This window comes from Notolabrus celidotus, chromosome 4 (genome assembly GCF_009762535.1).
Source record: "Notolabrus celidotus isolate fNotCel1 chromosome 4, fNotCel1.pri, whole genome shotgun sequence".
Taxonomy (NCBI): Eukaryota; Metazoa; Chordata; class Actinopteri; order Labriformes; family Labridae; genus Notolabrus; species Notolabrus celidotus.
In genome coordinates, this window is record NC_048275.1 from 8,599,760 (window position 1) to 8,612,344 (window position 12,585).

Below are 12,585 nucleotides of genomic sequence, written 5' to 3' on the forward strand. Positions count from 1 at the left end.
CGATGGGGGGTTAGAGTAATGAGGTTCAGAGCCGAGACGCCAAACATACTGTATGCTGTATTAATAAACTTCAGCTTTGAATAACATGAATTATCTGACTGAACTATAAAGATGTAGATAAATACCGCTAAGTAGTGACTGATGTAGACAACCACTAATATACAGAATCAGGTATGGAAAACTGGTGACATATGGAAGTACCATAAATAGAAAACAGATATATATATAAATGTCATTACTGATTACAGACGTGAATATAGAGAGATGTGCTAATAAATACAAGTACATGTTGTGAGATACCAAGGAATAGAAACAGATATGGAGATACAGATAAATAAAGCAGATGTTGCTAGAGATGCAGATGAGTTGAATAGAATTTTTATGAGGAAAGCTGTACAAAGAAATTGATACAAGTAGAAATAGATGATGATAGAGGGATATATGTCAAGAGACAGACATACACACTCATAGACACATGAGCCTGAAGCTTAAAAACCCACCATCCTGTGACCTCTACAGTGGAATCATCAAGGGCCAGCCAACAAATGATGTGGGTTAATATAATATATGCTGAGCCTCTTAGGCTAATAGGTTTCACTATGACGGAGAATAGAGTCCGCTGCAATAAGAATTTTGAGTGATGTGAATTATTCAGGATATGATTAATGAAATGAAAGATCCACATAAGCAGCTTGAAGCGTCACCGCGTGTCCAAGTTCACCTCATTGACAGCGAGAGTACGACCTTGCAGCTCCTTGCTCAACATGCAGCCACAGCTCTCGTCTCTGTCCTTACGAAAATGTTTATTCTCTACCAACCACTATGATGCCATTAGGAGGCAGAAGTACGACACTCACATATTAAAGGAGTCCAGATTTATTTTCTTTGTGGCTCTGACGTCCCTTCCTGCCTCGCTCGCTGTACATGATGTGCTCTGACAGTGTAGAGAACAGCATCCCGTGTTTGCTTTTGTATCATCCTGAGTCACTGTCAGCAGTAACACTGGAGTTTAGAAATAATTGCTTGTTTGCTTGATGAGGTCGGCCAAGCTGCTCACAAGTGAAAGACACTGCAGATGTTGTGTTATTATAGTCAGGTTACACTCTCCTGCATACAGTATCAGACTAATCCTGCAACTGGGCAAGGAACTGTAATCATGCCAGTGTGCAGACAAAAGTTCAGTTAATTTGATATTGGTTTGTTCACAGTGGGGGAACTAAACAAAGAGATGCACACAGCAGAGAAAAGGCAGAAAAATTGTAGGCTTGAACAGGAAAATCTACAAAACTGAAGATGGTGCAGGAAGGTAAAGGCTGATTTATACTTCTGCGTCACCCCTACGCAGCAGGGGCTGACGCGGACATGAGCCCCACATACTTATGCAGTGCGGTCTCTCTGATAGCCGGTCGCCTCCCTCTGGCCCCGCCACGATCTCTGTTTACTTGTCCTCAGCGATTCAGAGCGTGTTATGTTAATCTACAGCTGATACATGTTAATGTTTATCATGCAGACATGATTACAGGGAAGAATAGAGAGGAGGAGATGAAATACACGGCCGATGTGCTGCCGATGTCCCGGATCCAGGAAGTGCTGTGAATGCAGGAAACACAATGCCGCCGAGCCAACCAATCACAGGGCTTGCAGTCCATGTCGATTCTACGTGTAGTTACATTCCGGCGGAGGTGCACGTCAGCTACGTGCGTAGGCCTCTGCATAGGTACGGGAGCTACACAGACCCCCGGCGTAGGCTACGCCGTCAATGCAATGCAGAAGTATAAATCAGCCTTAACACTTCATAAAACATTGTATTGGATGCAGCAGTATACAATATCCCTGACTGATCGACTGTGGGAAACATGGACTGAGTCACAGTTACGTCACCCATGGGTTTCTGAAGAGGTGTTTGAAGCCAAAAGATGGCAGCCACCATATTGGGAATGCTGACTCATGCTAATTTTGGTTGACCTTGTGACACAAATAGGTGGAGAAATACAAAACACTCCCGAACTGTGCAGGAACTTTTTTTGACTGCTTCTCTTTTCATCTCCCTTGAAATGATTTGCGCTGCAGTGGAAGCCTCACACTGTGGTAGCTAGCTAGCTGGTTACTGAGTCTTTTTTCTGCTGCAGCTACTCTTTATAATAATTCTAATAATAATAATAATAATAAAGTTTATTTATACAGCACCTTTCTAGAACAGGCGTCACAAAGTGCTTCACAATATAAAGAATAGACAGCAGCAAGCAAGACATAGCAAGAATTACATAGAAGCAGACAACAAAAACACACCAGACATAAAAACATCTTCACTTTGTTTTAGGCAGGTGGTAATCAGTGTAAAGAACCATAATAACAATAATAATTGATTTGTATAGTGCTTTTCATTGATAAAGAATTTCACAAAGTGCTTTTACACAGAAAAAATATACAGACAGTTTCAAGAGGAGAAAAACAGGTCAATACTACAGTGGAATTAAAATTGTATTACCCTGTTCAAAATTATCCAAAAGCTTCTGAACAGGTGAGCTTTTAAAGCTTTTTGAAACATATTGACTGATATCAGCACCATACAGCACCCCTACAATGAACCAGTGAGTTTCATGGTGTTGCCAAATGCTTATTTTTAGCACAATATTAATATTTCATATTTTTAAAAGATGGTTCTAACTGTGTATTCCAACAGCCCTATTTTAGAGGGCAATGTAATTCCTTTGAGCCTTTTTATAATGAAAAAAAGAAATAAAAAAGTTTATGAGAGTATTTAAACCATGCTTGTCTGCTCAGATCTCAACTGCAACATTTCCAGGTAACGACTGCTGTAGAAACAAATTGATTTCTTTAATACCAAGAACAATTATTAACTAGTATTTTTGGTTAATGTCGTGCTGAAAGGAGTCAGATAATTATGAATGATATAGCCTCAGTCATGAATAATAAAGGTTTGTTCATAACTAGAATTGTTAAAATATCAAATATTTCTATCTGTGAAATAAAAAGGGCGAAGTCTTGTACAGTAAGAAAAACAATGTCATAGTTTGGGTACTGACTAACCTTATGAGCCGATGGTTATCAAGGGTCTAAGAACACAGAGAAGATGGACAAGCAGCACTTTGAGACTGACAATCTCAGACACACCATGACAGGCAGACTGTGATAGAGAAAACAGAGGGAACAGCTACATCAAAGAAACACAACAGACAAGACAGAGCTGTCCGATCTGAGCAGCTGTTCAATGTTTCAGGTAGTCAGCGCAGCAGAAGACAGAAAAAAAAAGACATTGAAATACAAAAAAGGTCAACAGAGAGGCGTGAGGAACCATGTTTAGGGCACATGGAACAAGAATTTCTCCCTTTATTATTCTAAGACAGTTTAGCGTTGGCTAATTTCCTGATGTCTTGAGTACAGATCTACTTAGTGATCTGTCTGCTCTCCTCAAGCTTCCTGTGTCACTCCTCTCACTTTTCTAAAAGACAAATTCACCTCTAATCTTTCTCCTCCTCTTTTCTTAGTATCAGAATACATAATTTAATCATTTCACACAAACTGCAGATGTCAGATAACCCAGAAACTTAGCAGGAATCAAACAGGACAATAATTGTTGAAATAAATTCTGACGTTTTCTGCCTATTTGAGTTGCTCTCGAATGATTCGTGATGTATGTTTTAAGCCTGAAGACATTTTAAGCCAAATGAATCCCCATTAGCACTGCAAAGACTTTTATTAATGAGAACTCGATCAATATTTGATTTAGGTGTAATCTTGTTTTTGCACTGTACAATCTGAAAGAACGTCGCTCAAAGCTAACATTAATACTCATTAACCTGGCTTGAGCTGCGTGTGTGCGCCTGACACCTCTGTCTGACACCTCCCCCACGTGTTCCACGCATGCTAATTTACAGGTGTTTAAATAATCAACGGAAATGTTATCCGTCTCTCCAGGCACTGTAACAAAAGTGAGGCTATTTTTAAGACTTCACTCCCATTTGTTTTTTCCCATGGGAGACAGGGACATCGAGGAAAACGGTGCCCGCCTCTGTTTACATGATAGGGATGCTGCTTTGTGAAGCCAATTATTAAAGAAGCTTTGGATTCGTTCTCAACATAAAATCGAGAATGTGAACTATTTATTGGTTCATTCACTCATTCCTCCATTCATATATTTCAATTCTTACAACTGTAGCGCCCAGGTACAGTAAATGGGAATGAGTAATGTGCCCCACATTATCACCACATATGAATGCAGCATGCTTACTGATTGTAAAGCAACGATGTGTGAAGGTTGAATTTACCATTTGGAGACTAACCCAGATAACTTAAAGATGCATTACAGCCTAGCTATGGAAATGCATAATATACTGTATGCTATACACTATAACAAAATGAAAGGAACTTATAATATTTGTGTATGAATTAAATAAATGAATAAGTACATTGAAGTCTGTAAACATATATATGGCAGATACAAAACAGAAATAAATATCTGACTTAATGAATTTAACCTTTAAGGTATGCAGCTTTTAAAAAATGCATTTGTTGCATTAAATGTATTTAAGAACTGGGATTTACCCTCAGCCATTTCCCTCCATGATCATAAAGTAAATTCCTGCTTATCCCTCAACTTGTCACACTCATAAACTTTTCCTTTGACAACCAGCAGTGGCCTTTCAGAGACGTTTCTGCTGAGTTTGAAGAATTTTCTCCTCCTTGAAAGCAGTCCGGTCTCTCAGATTTAACAGAGTGCAATCTCCTTCAACCACTCATGCAGCGATGTGCTCTGTAACAGTGCCTCTGATAGCCCACAGACAGAGTTCAGGGGCTGTTTACATGCTGACAAAGTCAGAGAATGTGTTACGATGGCAACTTGGCCAGGTGACAACGTCATCCTGACATCCTGTCGAATTAAAAATAGACTCTGAGATGAATAAAGCACATTTGTTCTCATTTAATTATGAAAGCTTCAATTCAGAGTGACTAATGATGTGGGGTTGCATCTCTAGCCTTAATGAAATGGCGATGTCATACAGGAGATATCTTAGAAAAGTACCAGCATGTACATGAGCCTTTGAGGCCTCATGTTATTGTCCATAGAGGCTTAATCGGCTACTTATTTATTCAATGTTAATAAAAAATGCTCTTTATTGGGTCTCATATTTAATCATTGTACTTGAAAAATATTCATTCTCATATATTATGAAAATGTAACAACAAGACAACTTTTACTTGTAAGGGCCATATCACAGAAAGACTTTAAAGGCTTTAACATGGATCAGATTAAGAAAAAGTCCTGCATAGCTTCTAACACTGAGAATATCAAAGAGTACTATGACACTGGAACAAATGGATGCAACATATTCTGTTTGAAGGCAAAAGATAATGTATAGAGTGCAAGCATGTGTTAGGGTGTCAGTGTGTAGGGTATGACTGTAATGCATAGCCATGTATGTTTGCATAGGTTTGCATGATGTGATTAATTGGAACTGTGTACTTCTACCTAAGTACAGCACATAGGTACAATAAGATAAGATAAGATAAGATATACTTTGTTGGTCCCTCATTGGGTGAAATTATTTTGTTACAGCAGCTTACAACACGGGACAGGGGAATACAACAATGTACTAACATAGTTAAAAAATGTAATAACAATAATAATAGCAATGATAAAGGTAAAATAGAATAAAATTGAATTAAATAGAATAAAATAAAATATGACCACTATTACAATTGTGCTACTATATCCAGTTAATATACTTAATAACGACATAATCTCTTGTTGTAAAGGAAAAACTTAAACGATTGAAAGATGAAACGATTAAAGATTTTGTGCAAACAATACAAAGAGGATTGTGAAATATAATGTAATGCTTCTGTTCGTTACCTGTTAGCTCTAATATGATAGACAGCAACATTTGAAGTCTTCTTAATGAATCAGAAAAAGTAGAGTGTAGTAGAATACAATAATTCTGTATATAATAACCAGGGACAGTTTGCATCAGGGTTACATTTTTGTAACAATGTGTTTTGGCTTTTTTTTTTGAGGCATTGGAAACATGGGAACTCATCACCCTTCTGGCAAAGTTGTTGGCAAACAGTTGCTTCATAAATATATATATATTTTCCCTCTCTCCTCCAACTCATGAGGTATTCTGTGTTTCTGTTTAGGTATTACAAAGTTTTATTTCCTTACTTTGTAAAGGCTCTGTAACAAGGTTTTAGCTGGTTGTGAAACAGACTCAAATCATCATGATGACTTTTTATGGCATAAAAAATCAGACAAGACCTCTGACAAAAGAGTGCATATTTCCATACAGTTATTTTTGAAGTCAGAAACCATCAAAGGTAGGCAGTGTAGGTGTCAGATCAAGCGTTTGACTGCATGCTGCAGAAAGAGCCTTTTAACATTCTCCATGGCAAAGTATTCTCTATGAGTGATAAATTTGACTGTTAAAAGATAGCAGGATTATATTTTTCTACCAAGGAACACTAATTCTACATGTACAAGAAAATATTCCGTAGAGACTCCTTTGTCCACAGGGGGCGCCAAAATGACACATACCTTAATTCCTCTCAAGAGCTTCTAATAAACTGGTTCCATTATTCTGAAAATTCTAGAGTCAGCACTTCCTCAACCTCTTTGTGATACCTGCACTGTGTGGCACCAGTTAGTCCTGGATTAAGACTACAACAGGGATTGGTGATCTGTACTTTTTCTTGGCCAGCAAATATTCAGTCCTCTTTTGTAGTTAAAATGTCAGGTGTCACACTGTCAGATGAATTACTGAGACAGATTTGCATGCCTCTCACGGGTAGTATTACACAGCAAGTGCCTGCACACATTTTATGCACCATACCAGTTAAACCACTACATTAAATAGATTTAGTATATACCCACTTTTCAAAGGAGTTCAAGAATCACATCTCAGTCTGATTTAGTCTATAAGTTTTATCCTTTAAGTAGCTTGACATGTTTGAGCTGTGAGTCTTGCTCTCTCATGTTTGGACCCCAAGGCTGCACTTCTTTGTGTGTGCAATAATCCAGGCTAGCTCCTAGTGGCTGAGTGAGTATTTGATATCAAGTAGCCAACCATAAGACAGGTTTTGTCAAGATAAAGCCAGTTCATCCCGGTTGTCAGGGTTTTAAGCTGTGATAAATGGTCTCTTCAGAGGAGACACAGTAGGTCGTGGTCCTGGCCAAAGACACTGTCAGGTATGTAAGTATTCAATTGAAAGCTAAGTGATCACAAAAATTAGTTACGCAGGAAATGGCTGCAAGGTCCAGGAGTAGGTAAAAAAAGAGGAAACCAGTGAGGCAGGAAATTATTCAGACTTTGTGGGTATTGATCATGACCTCCTTCTACGGCTCATTACCTTTTGTCCTCACTTCTAGGATATTTGAAGCCGTGATGTGGGATGTCGGCCAGGGAGGAATGATAAGATGAAAGTTGAGAGCACAGATTTGACCCATTTATGTCTTTTAACAACTTTTACTAAACCTCAACATCAATCCAAATAAAATCTGATCTTGTTTGTTCCTCATCTAAAGGTTTTTTTTTTCTCTTTGATGTTTCAAACATGGCTGTCTAAAATAGTTTTGATATTTTTTTAAATTAGCATCTCCAATCCAAAACCGCTGCTAACTTAAATACTGTCTCAATAATATTCATGCAAATACAAATTATACTTTGCATATGTAACAAGATTGAAATGTCCCATATAAGGTAATACATATTCTTCTTTGCCTTTGTGTATACAGTTCATTCTTCCTCCAATGAGAAAGCCTTTCCATTGTTTCTGTAGCCCACCAACTGGCAAAACATAGCTTCCACAAGACTTCTGAATTCAGCTGGCACCTGTAGTGACAAAACAACAGGAGTGAGTTACATTGGCATTCGTGCAAAACTACCCCCACTCCCACACCTTCGCTTCCTGCTATACTTTTGTAGTTTTGCTTCAGTGTTGCTGAGTCTAGAGGTCAAAGGTAAGACCCAGACAGGCCAACTGCCCTGTTGTTTGTTTCAAAACCCAACACAAATGTCTATATTTTGTCCCAGCACTGGAGAACCAAAGAAAACAGTGGATGCTAACTACAGTTGGTGCTAATTTGTTTGTTTGTTCACACCACTTCACCTTTGTATTGCTTGGCTGACAACAAAAGCTTTGCTTAAAATGCAAAAAACTAAGGTTAAACACTAAAATGTTACCGTACTACTCAGAGATGTACTGTTGCAAAAATTCAAAAGTTGCCTCTTTCTTTATGGGGTCATACTGGGTCATATGTGTAGTGTACTGATGCAGGTTCTTCTGGAGCGCTCGCCATGTTTGTTTTGGTGTTTTTCCACCTCTGCATTCGGCTGCACCTGGCTTCACTCTTCCCCCTCAGACAACATTTAGGCTGCCAATCAGCACAGTGCCTCATTATCATCCCCGCCCACTCAGATCCCTGCCTGGATAATGGGGTGAGAAACTAATGGGCTGCTAATCCTCTACAGACGCTGAGTTTGTCATGTTTTTGCAAGTGAATTCAAAACCTTGCTTAGAAGGCAGCAAGGACATTTTGTAAACAGCTAAAAAAAAAGAGCATTGTGTGGATCAAACTGACAACAGAAGGTAGTCGTTAAAAGTGATCTTATTTCATATGTTTTGTTTTTACAAAATAATAACAGGTAATGTTTGTATTGCTTGGGAGAAGAAGGATCTTTCAAGTGATGAATACAAAGAGATTCAGCTCTCCTCGTCAAACTAACAAAGTCTGTTTTTAGGTTTTTGAGCCTTTTATAAATTTGTGTTTGACATTAATGGGACCTGATGAGGGGTAGTTGGCTTCCTGCTTTGCCAACAGGCTGGTTAGATGCTGCCAGCTTTTTTTGTGGGCATCTAGTTTCCTTTTCCTGTAAAACTGGTGTCTTTTAAAAAAGAGCCAGCTCTATATTTATGTCTTACTCAGAATATGCCAAAAAACATGAAAAGATTGATTTCAGCCAAAGGAAATCACCCCTTTCATAACATTTAGTTATTTTAAGTACTGGCTTAATGTCTGACAAATATTCCAGAAAAAGTTGGAAAGTAAGTCAGAAGGTATTAGAATTGTAAAATGTATCAATATAAAGTATAATAAGGGTGATTTTCTCTTGTGCATTCTGCTCCATTTATATCCCTCTTAGGCCATAAGGTCCAAGTTTGATTCTGAAATGGCCTGCCTGCTCATTTTGGTTGCAGAAGTATTGATCAATGCTTTTTGGAGGACACCATGTCACTGCAGATCTGACAAACAAACAAACAAACAAACAAGCAAACAAAACTTGTCAACAATGAGTCAACTTAAATTTAAGTTTGTGTTCATCATTGACATGTCAGAGTGTTTGGACATGAAGCAATATTAAAATACATATTCTGATGACACTGATTTATTAAACCATGCGCTCTAATAACACTGTTTCCTTCTTGGAGGACCCCAAAGTAATAAAACTGATCGTGTCATACCATAAAACTGAGTAAATGACAGCTCTGTAGCAATGGAATTACTCTGTGTACTCTAAAGGACAGCTGCACACTAGACAGCATGTTTGTTCAAATGTTTATTCAGAAGTTAAAAATAATTTATGACATGCAACACTGTCAGAATACAAGAAATGATTCCAACTGTGTACATTTTAGATGGTGATGGATTGTCAGCTCGGCTCTATTTAGTTCTGATGAAGTCTCACACAGCTCCAAAAATTCTTCTCATTTGGTCTTTTTGTACTGAATCAAAATTTTATGTTGCCTTGAGAAAAAAAGAACACAACAGCAGCAACCACGTCTTTTTTCCCATCATTGACTTCCCAGTAGGTGGTTATTATAATTCAAACATGTGCATTGATTTTCATGATCTGGAAGAAATGCAAGACAGAAGTGTGCACATGTAAGTTTGCACAAATGCCTCAAAACACTTTGAATTAAACATTTGAAAATAATCTAGGTGTCCTATTTCTTACTGGATTTGGACTTTATCTCATTGTTCAAGTTTAAAAACTTCAGCACAGAGTTGTTGCATTTAGGTGTGTTTATATTCCATTTGACTTGTGTTAGTTCTTCTTTCTGCATTTAAACCTGACAGCTGACTGAACCTCATCTTAACTTTTCAACAGCCTCTCTGAAGCCGATCATGGACTCTTAACCTAACACTATTTAATATGTACGTTAAGTTACATGAGAACAGAGAGAGAGAGAGTAGATCAAACATAACTGGCAGCATATACAATTTTAATGTTTGAAGTGTTTGCTGTATGTTTTTGTTGATTGTTACTTTTCTGTTTTTTGTTTTAAACTCTGTAAAGCGCTTTGAATTGATCTATGTATGAATGGTGCTTTATAAATAAACTTGCCTTGCCTTGCCTTGCCTTGCCTTGCCTTGCCTTGCCTTGCCTTGCCTTGCCTTGCCTTGCCTTGCCTTGCCTTGCCTTGCCTTGCCTTGCCTTGCCTTGCCTTGCCTTGCCTTGCCTTGCCTTGCCTTGCCTTGCCTTGCCTTGCCCTGCCCTGCCCTGCCTTGCTCTGCCTTGCCTTGCCTTGCCTTGCTTTGCCTTGCCTTGCCTTGCCCTGCCTTGCCTTGCCCTGCCTTGCCTTGCCTTGCTTTGCCTTGCCTTGCCTTGCCTTGCCTTGCCTTAATCAGCTTGAATAATATGATCAATTTAAGCAACCAGTTTTAAATGACATGCCACCATCTGTATTGGTATTATTGCTTATTTCAATGTGATTTCATTGAGTATTTAAGCATCTATTCTTGTGTATCAGAAAAACCCAAATTAAAAACGTATTTATTTTGATAAAAGACAATAATTGACAACAACTGAGACATTGGAAGCTGGAAATAGGATTTTGCAATTGCACCAATTTTTATCAACAAAGATTTTAATTTTGGATCATATCCAACAGGGTCATGAACCCCCCCCTCTTTTCAATACTCCCAGCTGGAGGTCCAGTTTCAAAGTTTCAATTAAATCCTCCATCATTACAAGATTTTCAGTATGCATCATATTGATTTTGTTTAACTTCTAGTCTCTTCTAATTGTTATCAGTCCCTCACACGTCTGCCTCGGAAGTCTTTTTGATCTGACATCAAAGCACCAGAGGAGTCATGGGAGGCTGCTTACATTTCTTCTACAATCCAAAACTCGTTTCTGAATCCCCACACATATCGTACATTACAAGTTTTCAGCTGAGAATAAACTGCAGTTTTTTCTCTGAGAGCTGGCCTCTCACGGCAGAATCCCCCGAGCTGAGGCCAGGGTGGCTTGTTTTGAATCAACTGTCATGCACCAGAACTGCAAGCTATCCGCCAGGTGGACTGTGTCCTTTGTGTGATAGCCAACAGATCATGGCTGGCTTGTGGAGTTGATGACCTGTGCGGGTGCCTCCTCCACCTCTCCTTAAAGTCATACTCCTTTTTCCATCCAGTGGGAAATAACACAGTAGCACGCAGCCCTGACAGGATCCTGCTGACTCTGCTCACAGCAAGGCTATCAACGCTGGGAAGGCACAAACCAGACAGTTACTGCTGTTCTGTTGACTTACACAAGCACTACAGGGCATTTCACAAAATAAGCCTTCCTTCTTTTAGATAATGAGTTAGATTGCGTAATATCAGTTGAGGATGAAGCACCTGAAAGCTGTACCTAAATAAAAGTACAGACAATGACTTTGGCAGAAGTGAAAGTCAGCTGTTCTAATCTTACTGAAGTAAAATCTTTAAGGCATCTAATGTTTACTTTACTTCAGTATAAAAAGTGTTTTTGTAACACTAACTGTACTTTCATAATGAAAGTCAAAGTAAATGGTGTGTAGATAAAAAAAGCAAGTAGCCAGAGTTTTAACTGTAAACAAACTTAAAGAATGGAATCACTTGAAGAAAAAGAAGGTCTTTGTATAATCAAGCTTTTAACCTTGTTAACAAGTCCATACAGTAGCAAGATAGGAAGCATGGGTCAAATATTTCACCTTAGAACTGCGGTGTATCCGTGACAGTCTCAGGTTTCAGGGATTCAAATCACTTTATTCTGCCGGTGAGGGCTTAGCATATCAAGACCTCAAACACAGAGTGGACTGGTCAGTGAAAAGAGCTGGTTACAAGCAAACAACCAAAACAAATTACTCCTCACCCTACTCGCTTGTATCTGACATTCCTTGACTTGATTTGAAAAGAGAAACTGAGACTTTGGAATGCCTTGTTGCAGATTTCCACTTGAATTACCTTTCTGTTTCTTCTTCAGGGTTTTTACATAAGTTGGCATTCAGGATGTTGCACTACTGCCACCCTCAGATTTTGACCTCTTTGTATGCATTATTTTAAAGCTGGGTTGTCAGTGAAAAAAGTATACTGTACATGCATATACTGTATATAGAGCACCAAATTACTCAAGGTTATGTTTGTATTTGTACCAAGCGGCAACATCCGGTCTCAATTAATGAAGCCCATGTGGAAGTGTTGTAAACTACAATTCACTTGCTTGACAGGAGGGAACACATAGCTGTTGGCTAGGAGGCTCAAACCCTGCCTATTTACCTCATACTAAGTTTGGTTGAGTTCAGCATTACCAATATGGCTGCCGCCGT

The 12,585-nt window shown here is 38.7% G+C and overlaps 1 protein-coding gene across 1 annotated transcript in view; it reads left to right on the forward strand.

The window, feature by feature from the left end:
* eys (eyes shut homolog) overlaps positions 1–12,585 on the forward strand; it is a 286,827-nt gene that overhangs the window by 187,332 nt on the left and 86,910 nt on the right. The gene's annotated exons all lie outside the window — the stretch shown is intronic.